The following is a 12,614-nucleotide window of genomic DNA, read 5'->3' on the forward strand; positions in this document are numbered from 1 at the left end:
TTCCATGTTAAAGCAGAAAATAATGGGTTTGCTCCACCTGGCAGGGCTATTGCTGCAAGGAACCTTTGTGTGTGCATGTTGGACCTAAAAAGGGAGGCAGCAGCTGATCTTGCCTGACATGGAGGAAACAACTACCCAAACGTGGGTGAAAACAACAGACTCTTTTGAGGTCACTTATGAAAAGCAAGGCAGGTAGACACAGCATTACCACCAAAGTAACTGCAGAAAGCAAAGAGGAAATTTTGCCCGTAAAATTGTGAAGATTTCAGAGGGCAACTTCAACGTACCTTATGAAGTTTTCCCCTGACAGGTGTCTGTGAGCAGGACTCCATATGCGAAGGTGTTGCCCATTACACGGCCCAGTGCTGGAAAGCTTAGCAAATTAATACAACTTCCTGCCTGAAGGAAGAAATGAGGAAATCCTCCTATGACTAGAGACTGTAAGGTGGAAGAAATCTCCTTTCTAACAGAGGAAACCCCTATTGGACAGTATTAGGCTGATGTGGTAGTCACCCAGGTGAAATGCAAAACATTCAGTTAGAAAATATAGTTATTGAGGTGAAGCCTCAGGCTCCAGGGAATTGTTAATATTAGTGCGACTGCTTCAATCATGAAAACTCAGGCTGCTATGCAGAAACTGTGAATGAAATTTCTAGCAGCAAGCACAAAAAGCCCACTAAGAAGAGGGAAGAGAGCATATATTTTTAATTCCCATAAGCATTCTTGGTAGATGACACTACCAGTACGTATTCAGCAACCCAGCTCTCTGTAATTGCAGAACTATATCCTCATTGTCCAACATTTCTGGAGACACCTGTTTCCCACTGCTGACAGTGGCGAGACCTAGGGAGTTCAGCTCTGTGGTGGGTGCTCTGTAGGAAGCTGCCTCACCTTTTATAATAATTATTTTTACTGTGTCTTTGCGTTCAGAAGGCAATACTTGCTCCGGACAAAGGAGGAGTTTCCAGCTCAAACTGAACTGAAGTAATGATGTCACCAAGCTTCACTGATTTCTTGAAGACCTCATGTCTGTGCTCAGTGACGATGAGACAGCTGACATTACTTTAACAGGGGCACCAGCCCCTGTGTGTGGGTACTTCTCTGGTCTGCAGAGAGCAAGGAGTTTGCTTGTGAAAAGCCTTATTAAACCAGCCATTCTCATTTTCTTCTGTCTTGTGTGAAATCTTTGTGGCTGGGAATAGCTTGAACCCAGCCAATGCCAGTGAGGCAAAAGGGAAAAACCTGAAACGACTTTAAATGGTAGCCGCTTTGCAGAAAATCTCATTACCTTGAAAAGGAGAGAGAGCACTCTGCATGCCCTGGCAGCTTACTTGGCCTGAGCACATGTAAAGAGATTCATCAAAATATCTTACTTACGCAAGCAAGTGTCTTCCTCACCCCAGGGAGAAGCCTTCCAGCAGCCAGTGTTGCAGAGGAGTCAGAGGAAAGTTAAAGATTGAGACTACAGGGTGAAGCCCTTGACCAGAGGAAAGGCTGCAGAGACTTCCTCAGCAACAACAGCCTTAACCAGGGGACTTCCAGCGAAGGGGAAACCCCAAGACATTTCTTTTTAACCACAACACCAAACACCATAATAGTTCATGAGAGAAGGAAGGTGCTTGAATGCAGACAGGTTCACAGAGAAGAGTGCAAGTAGCCAAGGCTCATGCGTTTGGTGCAGGTCTTACACAACCAACTTCCACCTCTCATTCTCTCATAAATTAGCTCTCATTCTCATGCATATGCAGTGCAGTATTGTGGTTTTCCTCCTGATCTGTCACCTACCAACGAGATGTGGCTGGTGGGTGAAGGAGAGAGCATGGCAAAAGAGGGATACAGGGGTGTCATTTCAAAGAGCACAGGCTGGAAGCACACTTTCTCTCTGGGTCACTCCAGCATGTGTCTTAATGCACCTGCTGCGGCTGAGCATGCCAGAGCAGCACCTCCATCCAGGGGTGGTATGTGCAGGGGATAAGAAATATTGCCGGAAATACCGGTAGTGCAATAAAGAGGCTTACTAACACAAGGTTTCCAACTTCATCCAAGTCATACCATAAGCTTGGCAAAAAGGGTTCTGGAGAACCAGCTGGTGGTGGTTTGGCACCCTGTGGGAGCTGAGTTCCTGGTTAGTGGAGGAGCTGGCCAAATGATGAAGTAATTATGGCTACCATTGGCTTTAAAGTTCATCTCTTGTGGTTACTTCAGGGTAGATGTTTAGGTCTGAATGAGACTGAGGCTAACTGTCTTCTCCTTTTTGATGATGACTGTGGGTTGGGAATGCTTTGTTGTAGTTTAGATGAGAGGCTGTATTGAACATGAATCTCCACATGGCATTTTTTGATAGTTAAGCATTTGACTTTCATCCTCCAGAACGTGATAGTGTGGCACGTCTCATGAGAGCCAAGAGATGTGAGACTAAATATGGATGAACATGTATTATTCTTCCTGCTTGGTGAATGTGTATTATCCTTCCTGCTTGGTACATCTTGTTGCTTATATTACATGAGAGAAGCAGCAGTTCTAGAGAGGGCAGCATTACAAATGATGTGGTAGGTCTTTGTAGAAATATGGCAGAAAGCACAAATTTGAAAGACACACAGTACAATGTTTTCCTCATGCCTCCTTCTTCTAGGAGGGAAGATAAGAGGTGGTGAGGAACCATTATATCCCACCGGTAAAATAAATTAACAAGTCTTCTGTTACTCTACCTCCTATGTATACACCTGTAGTGGCTGCAAATATTCACAGTGAAACGTTACTGTGCTGTGAAAGAAAAATAACTTGCTTTGCTTTAAATAAGCACAATGTAGAATGTAGTGCAGCTACCCAACCTGAATGTTGCATTATAAGGATGAACTAAGCTTCACAGACACATCAAAACATACAAATTACAACAGCAATGCCTGCAGATCTGTTGCTGAAGCTTTTTTTATTTTTTTATTTTTTTATTTTTTTTTTTTCAGATTATAATCTCTACAGTTGAAAACAGGGAGCTGTTTTGGAAATGCTTGATTTGACCTAAAACTTGAGAAACTAAGTCTCATTATGATGGCAAAAACTAGCTGCAGTATGGATATTTTTATAAAGACAATGAGACATGTCAGAGTTACAACACCATTTGATTCTTCATCTCACATACTTCCATGCTGGAATGCGATGGTGGTATGGGGACTGAGGATGGGAGAAGCCCACTTTGCTGGACTTTGACCCTACAAGGATATAAATACTTTAGATTTAAATACTACCTTATAAAATATTTGGATGCAAAATCATTTTAGGAAATTCCCTTTCTATCTTAGCACCAGTTCTTCACAATAGTACTGCCATTTTTTCATTTCTGTGAAATAATCTAGGGTGGTGGGGTGTTCTTTGTTTTTGAGAAAAGAAATAAAAGGTGGTCTTGAGCATAATCACAAAAACATTATCACAATAGAGAGGCTATAATTTTTGACAGAGAAGAGTGGGAATAGGTGTTTCTTGAGAGGATGCTAGAAACCTCTTCTTGAGAAAGGTCTTACACAGAAGAATTCATAGCAAGGACCTGTACTTCCTAAATCCCAAATAAAATTTTCAAAACTGGCAGGAATATAGGTGCCTGTGGCCCACTGACTTTCAATAAAAAAGAGTTTTGCTGTTGTTGTTGTTGTTTTGAAGACATCTGTTTGTTTGTTATTGTTTTGTTGTTGTTGCCATTGTTGTTTTTGTTATTATTTTTTTAACTTTATCCAGGTAGAAAACAGTGTAAGAAACCCCCACAATATATCTGATTATATTATGGTGGATAGTCGGCTGAATATTATGGTGGATAGTCGGCTGAATATGAGCCAGCAGTGTGCTCAGGTGGCCAAGAAGGCCAACGGCATCCTGGCTTGTATCAGGAACAGTGTGACCAGCAGGGCTAGGGAGGTGATCGTCCCCCTGTACTCAGCTCTGGTGAGGCCGCACCTTGAGTACTGTGTTCAGTTTTGGGCCCCTCGCTACAAGAAGGACATCGAGGTGCTTGAGCGGGTGCAGAGAAGGGCGACGAAGCTGGTGAGGGGCCTGGAGAGCAAGTCCCACGAGGAGCGGCTGAGGGAGCTGGGCTTGTTCAGCCTGGAGAAGAGGAGGCTCAGGGGCAACCTTATCGCTCCCTATAGGTACCTCAAGGGAGGCTGTAGCGAGGTGGGGGTTGGTCTGTTCTCCCACGTGCCTGGTGACAGGATGAGGGGGAATGGGCTTAAGTTGAGCCAGGGGAGTTTTAGGTTAGATGTTAGGAAGAACTTCTTTACTGAAAGGGTTGTTAGGCATTGGAACAGGCTGCCCAGGGAAGCGGTGGAGTCACCATCCCTGGAAGTCTTCAAAAGATGTTTAGATGTAGAGCTTAGGGATATGGTTTAGTGGGGACTGCTAGCGTTAGGTCAGAGGTTGGACTAGGTGATCTTGAGGTCTCTTCCAACCTAAAAATTCTGTGATATTCAAATATATCTGAAGACTGTTTTCAGGTGAGATGTTATGGCTTAATTTCTAGAAAGAGATAAGCAATCCAGGGCATTTGCTGTTTACAGTTGCCAGATCTGAACTCTGTATACGGTCAGTGGAGATCAGGAGTAGCCATGCTTATTCTGGTTGTCTGGAGAAGGTTGTCAGAACATGATCTTCTGTAACTACATGTGTCTGAAATCAGTTAAAAATAAAGAAATTAGATGTTTTTGGAAAGCTTCATGAGATCTGCCAAATCATGCCAGAGTAAATTCTTCAATCACTAACATATTTTAGAAAAGTTGCTACTAGTGGCTTCCCAAGAAGCAGATGGGAAATGAGCAGAAAAGGCAGGAGAACAACACATAAATGGGGAGGTAGGTGATAGCTATGTGGTGAATAAACAGAAAAAGAAAAAGCTTCCTTGGAATCTTATTCTGATGGCAGGGCTGTTTTCTTGTACATATCTCTTGTAGGGTAAGATCCTCGTGACCAAATACAGTGAGAGTCTTAATTTGAGGGACAACTGAAGAGAGTAATCTAGTATAGAAAAAACATCATACATGTTGGTTGGACAGTAAATAAAAAGCCATCTATTTAATATAAATTTAAAGTTAACATCCCAGAATATGTCTGGGTCTTTTCTATTAGGTTTGTGACATTAATAAATAATATCTTCCCTTGAATGATAAACTTGATTATCTTGTGCATATTCTTTGTTTTTAAAAATAGATAGCACATACTGCATTTGTGAATCTTTTCTTGTTACACCCATTTATGACAGCAGGGTATGTAAGAACAGCAAAATCATTCTAGTGAGTATTAATTGGAAATTTATACGACTGTGTTTGTGTATGCAAAATATCTTCGTTGTATGGTGAAAGATAAAATGAGGAAGGCTTGGCATTCCTATGGATTTTAAGTATTTATTTCAACATACAGAAAACAAGCCTTGAATTTATAAAGATGAATATAAGCTCCAGAAACATGAATCTTAGAATAAGTTTTGGTTTAGACAGGAAGAAGAAATGTGAATATTGTCCAGAAACATCACTATTGCTCTTGAAGGTATGTGTGTCTCCATTGCAATCAGACTTTAGTCACATGTACTGTAGAAACAGTTGTTTCCCTTCACATGTTCAGCCAAGCCACATTTATGTTTTGATGTAAGTTCTGTTCATATAGATGGGATCATAATACCTATCTGAAGATAGTCTAGGAGAGCCTTCTTGTAACCGCTAGGGACTCTGGCCTTATGCATGCCTCCACAAAGCAATTGTCTTGCATGAGTAGAAAGACCAGACCTACTGTGTAGACAATGTAGGAAGTCCAGACTTGATTACCACTCAAGCTGTGATGCCTTTATAGATTGAGTTTATTCCTTAAAACATTGCAGTGGCTGAGAGAGACTTTCTGCTGGGGTGTATGGGCAGTTTACACACCTTATTTTGCCTGAGAACAAGGTCAATCAATGTTCAGAAAACATACAGGGCTTTGTTATGTACTATGTATGTCATGAACAGAATGGGGGAGTCTGGGGTCTTAATTGCTAATGGTGTTATTACTGTGAAGTTGGCTTTAAAATTTATTTACAAATCTGGTCCATTTTATTTGTGGTCTTGCTCATGAGTCTGATGCAATCATTTAATTCCTGAAACTGAGCATTCAGAGACAAACATCAAATATTGTGAAACTTGCTGAAACCATGAGATCTGGCAACACCACCTTTAAACTGGCACTACAGTTTTATGTTAATATACCTACCATGTTTTTATATACTGCTATCTACCATCAAAAAGGCTTACACTGGCATTTTCCCTGTTTTATACTTTATTTTACAGTTGACTTTAGAGAGTATTATGTAATAATGTTAGTTAAAGACCAGACTCTGAAATCCTGGCTCTTGCTGAAGAATACTTTTCTCCATCAGTAATTCCAGAAGAGTCAGGCTTTACGTGGAGAAAGCCACTAAAATCAGTGTGAGGGAACAAGAATTAATTGTCTACCAGGTTAATGTACTCCAGAACTTGAAGACCAGCTTGTGTTGCCAAATCTGCATGGTTTAATTTTTCAGTTTCTTGGCAGAGCTTTGGTTATTTCCTGTATGCCCAGAGCATGACTTTGAGGCCTAAAGGATTTGAGTAGATGATCCAATAGCATCAATGTCAATGATGTGTGATAGGATCCAAAATTGCTAAGGAAATAAAGGCTGCTTGTGCAGGATTTTTCCAGTGCTAACTTCTGTGGTTCCGGGATAATTTTATTCAAGTATCACAGTATGAGAAAAAAAATCTGCCCTGGTAATTGAAACTTTACATCAGGCAATCATTCATTTTAATATGTCAAATGCACACATTACAAGAAACTGTTGAAAAACCCAGACTGGAAAACCCCAGGCCAAACCATATACCTCAAGATTGAAACCGATTTAAATTCCAAGAATAAGTAGCTGACAAAGATAATTTTCATAGATTAACATTTTTCACCTGGGTTTTATATATCTGGAAGAAATATACACTGCATTGGTTATGCATTGATCAAACTTTTATTGTGCCAGCTGTACTTCATAGACCTGAAAAAGTGATTCAAGCAAAACAAAAGAGAACATAAAAGCACAACTGTAATGGTTTTAAATCCCAAAGAGGCAATTACAAGTTTGATTCCAGTGATGCAGCTGGACTACATTGGAAAACTAAACACTTTACACATATTAAGTAGATACGAAGGCTAGGACTAGGACTGTAAATAATAAACCCATCCTGCAGTTTTATTTGTAAAGTACAGCCCTTTTAATAAGTTAGGAAAATATAGCAGTAAAATTCACACTAATTCTTGTGTAAAATGTAGTTTAACAGAGCTGAAGTGTTGAAACGGTTGTGTGTTTTTTTGTTTGTGTTTTTTTTTGTTTGTTTGTTTTTAATTAAGTTGCACAATAACTAATCATTTAAATATTTAAATAAACAATTGGAAAGTGGAATAAAAGAATGTTGCAACAAGAATGAATTAGAATTCTTCAGCCTCTATATTAGGGTATATGCAATGTTTTATATTCTGAATGCTTCTTGGCCTGTTTTTGTAAAGAAAAGACCAGTAATTGTAGTACGTAATATTTGTATTTTCTCTGGAGGCTAAGAAGAAAAGGGAAGAGCAGGATAGCACAACATCTAACAAGCCATCCAAACAATGGCACAAAGATGACCTGAGGTTTAAAAGCCTTGTGATACAGATGGCAACCAGCTAGGGAGACCGGGAGGGGAAGGAGGCAAACATCCGCCCCTATACACTCTGTTCCCAAAAGCAGCATTTGCATTCAGGGTATGTGCATGGGGTCTTTGCCATCAGGTCAACTATTCCGGCATAATGTGATGTGCTGAGTATAAGCGAGTTCTGCAGGCTCCTTCAGTAGGCACCCAAGAGACATTTCTGGAGGGCAACTCATCCCACAAGGAGCTGTTTCAGGCTGAGGTGTATCAGCACTCTCCACTGAGTGCTGACAGATACTAAATGGGTGGTTTCAAATAGACATCTCCATTTTAGATGGTTGAAGTTACGTGAAATTAGTCCTTCCCTCAATATATTTTTGATCCATCTTTTCTCTTCTTCTTCTTGTGCTCTGGGCACACAGCTGAAGACAGAGCAAGCTGAGGAAATTCCTGGGCTGTTTGGAAAAGTTTTGTGCATCTCTGGAGTAAAGTCTTCCTTGTAGCTCTCTCTGGATGGAGCAGGATGTGAGGGTACTATCTGTTTGTAAAGGTCAAACACCAGAGTTTGGGCAAAAAATCTAATACATTTATTCTCCAATATTTTGGCTCTCAGAATTAGAGAAAAAATAAAATAAAATAAAATAAAATAAAATAAAATAAAATAAAATAAAATAAAATAAAATAAAATAAAATAAAATAAAATAAAATAAATAAAATAAAATGAATCATAAAATTAAAGAAAACAGGAGGGTAAAACTTAGCAGACTGCAAGGAAGGGAAATAGGACACTCAATGAGTAAGTCTAAACCTTTTTTATTTTAACTCCTTGTTTCCTCTTTTGGAAAATTCAGGTTCACTGAAACAACAATAAAACCTGCTTGTAAGAAAGGGTCATCTTGGCTTGTTCTGAATGAATCTGAAACATTTCATGCAGGGGGTGGGTGTCTTCTTGAAATGTTCCCTTTTGTAATTTTCAAGAACAGTTTACTCTTTTATAATTCAAGCCAATATTTTCATTACAGTATTTTAGTTAATTTATAATTTAAAGAGTTAATAAGAATAAGAAAAAAATACATACATGAAATATTTTAACAATTTAATCTTAGTGACTTCTATTCATTTGTCTTTTTGAACAGCATTATTTTCCAGGTTTTGGATCTTTGCCAAAATTCAGAAATTTCTCATGTGACAGGAAAAACATTTGCTGCTTAGCTTAGTGGTTATAATCTAGAAAGATCTTTGGCTCAAAAATAGTCAATGTTGCATTGTCAAATTTTGTGTGAACTATGAATCGTGTGTTGATGCTGCTTTCCTTGGGAGCCTGGTGGGTTTGCTTCCTCTCTTCACCAGACACTGGTCTGGGAGAATAATGTTAAATATCCCCTAACGTTTTAAGAGACCTATCCTGAGAAGTACGATTCAGACTGATATTTGCAACTGCTTGGCCTTAATATCTGAGGACATCCAGAGAACATTGGCATATTCCCAGGTGGTAGAGGTGTGTGAACTGGCAGACATGGAGAGAGTTTGTTTCTGCTTTCTAAATGCATGAGTAGTGTGGCTGAAAGTGTTTCTGAATGTATTTAAAGTCTGTGATTAACACCTCTACTGACAGCAAGGGAGAAATGAGACAAGAAGCTGTAGTCACGGTCCGCAAAAATAAATGAAATCATGGGCTGAGATGTTACGAACATAGCTAGTGCCACCTATAGGTGTAAGAGATGTAACTGGTGGAGCTGTCTGCTTTGCTCTTGAGGGGCACTGGAATACCTTTTGGGTTTTGACGGTACGGATGGTTGCTTGTAATATTTGCAAGATTTGTAAATGCGTTGTATTTCTTTACTTTTTCCAGGATTTTCTGATATGGAGATGCTGTTAATATAGCTAGTGATTTGAATCCATGGAAGTGAACAGGGGGATATAGGTGATGAAAAGGGGAACGGTTGCAAAATAGTTTATTTTAGAAAACAGCAACAACAACAAAAACAGTCTATTTCATATTTTTACACTGTACCTAAAGGAGTCTAGGAAGTGTCTTGAGGTGAGGGACATGCACTTGTGTTTAGAGTCCTTTGCAGCAGGACCAGACTAGGACTGTGAGAAGAAGCTGAACTAGAGCTGACTAAGCAGGAAAAACAAAGCCATCCTTGAAAACAGACTAGGTGCACAGTGAGTTTTTAAGGAAAGTTTCAAGGGATTCTCTAGCTTTGTAGTCCTATTGCAGTTATTATTACTAATTAAAAAAGAACTTTCAGACCATATAAAATACTGGTAGAATATTGTGTTTTGCAGTTAGGTAGGAATAGTTTGAGGAACACTATAAACTTGACATCTAGCCCTTGGTACCACTCCTACTTCCAAATTTTTTCAGTGTCTATAGATTTTAAAATACATTTTTCCCCCTCTGAAATATCTAGGGTATCTAGCGGGATAACATGAAACTCAGATGTTACAGATGGTAGAGATGTTCCTTGCTCCCACTTCATGAGACCCCATAAAGTTTTGAGGCCAAACACATTGACAGTTGCAGAACCAGGTTCTGGTTCCCAAGTCAGGAGAAATATTGAGATTGTTGAACTCTCAGTGTACCCACAGGTTACATATGGAGTTAGACAAGCTCAGTGACACCACAAATGAGAACAAAAGTGATGCCAGGTGGAAAATAAAATTGATTTTATGTGCCAGGGTACACATTCAATAAAGAAAACATATATAAAGCTATCATTTTCACATCCTTTTTCAATTCTATTTATAACAATAATAATTGTTTTAAAATGTTGTGTAGAAAAGTGACTCTGAAGCTGACTTTGTCCTGTGCTGCTTGTTTTAGCATCTCCCAGCAGTTTTAAAAAAAAATGTTTTGTAATGTTTCTCTTTTTATACAGCTCAGATATATTGTCATTTTTCTTCCTTGTTTCCTTCTGTCCCTATGTGAGGAATGTGACATTACTTCACATGGGATTTTTGTGTTGCCTTTCCTTGCTTCTTAGTGCTTATCCTTAGTATGTGCCATGACACTACTTTTTGGTTAGTGCTATGGTCTGATGTTCTGTTTCCATTTATTGATAAGTACCAGGATTTGTACTATGCCTCATATTGCTAGGACTAAAGATAAAATATTTTGTTTTTCTAAATCTCAGGATATCCTCCCTGTCCAATGCTTTGTGTGTTGTTGCTCTTTATTACCAATGTGAAGTGAGTTATTGCCTTTGGGGTAAGCCAGAGAAAAAACAGTGTGGCAGGCTTTTTTGTGAGCCTCCAGCTTCTTTGATCATTGTCTCTTAACTCTTTTCTCCAGTCAACAAAAGTCTGAACATTATTTTCCATGTTTCTCTATGTCTTTTAAAAACAAGTTGAACAACAGTTTTTTTGGCAATGATAAATAGATTTCTTCTGGCTTGCCAAATAAGAAAGAGGGATTCTCATATCTGTATTAAGCACAAGTGATAGTTTTAGTAGAGTTGCTGTTAATCACTGTCTGGATTTAAATGTTTGGGCAAAGATTAGCTGCCAGTACAAAGTAAATAGCTTGACTGTTTAATCAAGATCTATCATTCCTCCTGGTCAGATGCTGCATTTTTTGTTTTAAAGCCCAATATAATGGAGACACAAAGCATACTGAGAGGTCCTATTACACTATTAATAAATGGCTAATATTAAGGAAAATCCAGTTTGTACCTTGGTGCACACTCAGGAGTGGGAAGAAAAAAAAAGGGGGGGCGGGGGGAGAATCGGGGGTGAGAGGGAGAGAGAGAGAGAGAGCGCTTCATCTACAGATAGATAGGTAGGTGTGTAATTGTCCTGGTTTCAGTTAGAACAGAATTAATTTTCTTCCTAGTAGCTGGTGGAATGCTGTGTTTTGGCTTAGGATGAGAAGAGTGCTGATAACACCCCGATGTTTTAATTGTTGCAGAGCAGTGCTTATACCAAGCCAAGGACATCTCAGCCTTTCGCTCTGTCCTGCCAACAGGCAGGCTGGGGGTGCAGTAAGAGCTGGGAGGGGACAGACCCAGGACAGGTGACCCAAACTAGCCAAAGGGGTATTCCATACCATCTGACGTCATGCTAAACAGTATATAGGGGTGGCTAGCCGGGGGGAGGGGGCCGGACTGCTCGGGGTTAGGCTGGGCATCGGTCAGCGGGTGGTGAGCAATTGCATTGTGCATCACTTGTTTGTACATATTATTATTACTTTCCTATTATCACCATTGTAACATTATTGTTATTATTGTTATTATTATTTTGTTATTATTATTTTCCTGTCTTATTAAACTGTCTTTATCTCAACTCACGGGCTTCACTTTCCATTTCTCTCCCCCGTCCCAGAGAGGGAGGGGGGAGGGTGAGCGAACGGCTGCGTGGTATTTAGCTGCCAGCCGGGTTAAACCACGACAGTAATTTACAGTCCTTTTGAAAATATCTGTAAAGTTGGGGTCACGACTTTCAAAGGTACAGACATTTAGTCACTAGAGGGAGACATGATCGCGTATAACCCAGAGCACGTCTTCCACCACCCAGAGATCAGTGATGAAAATTTCCCTTGCAGGGAAGCAAATGTCAACCAACTTGGAATGCTGTTACCCAAGTGAAAGGCTGCTGCTGCATTAAGCGTTTTGGGGCTGCAGGATTATGGGGCAGTGAAAGAAGCCTTCATGGACCTGCTTCATCCTCCAGGATACTATAAGCAATACCTTTCCATAAAACACATCTGGGTTGGGCTCCAGATCAGCTTTAACTGCAATGAGCAGAAGAGGCTTTGACCACATCTTTAGCTAGCACTGGCTGTGCCACGCTACTTGTCTTTCTCAAAAAAAGACACCATTTCTAAGCCCAGAGCTATGTGGCTAGTGAAGAAGAGCAGAAGGTCACCACAGAAGGCCCTGCCTCTCCTCAAGACCACTTCTACTATCAGAAACAGAAGCGTACATTACTGGCTATTGCCACACACTGCCC

Source organism: Aythya ferina (genome assembly GCF_964211825.1).
Source record: "Aythya ferina genome assembly, chromosome: 2".
Classification (NCBI taxonomy): Eukaryota; Metazoa; Chordata; class Aves; order Anseriformes; family Anatidae; genus Aythya; species Aythya ferina.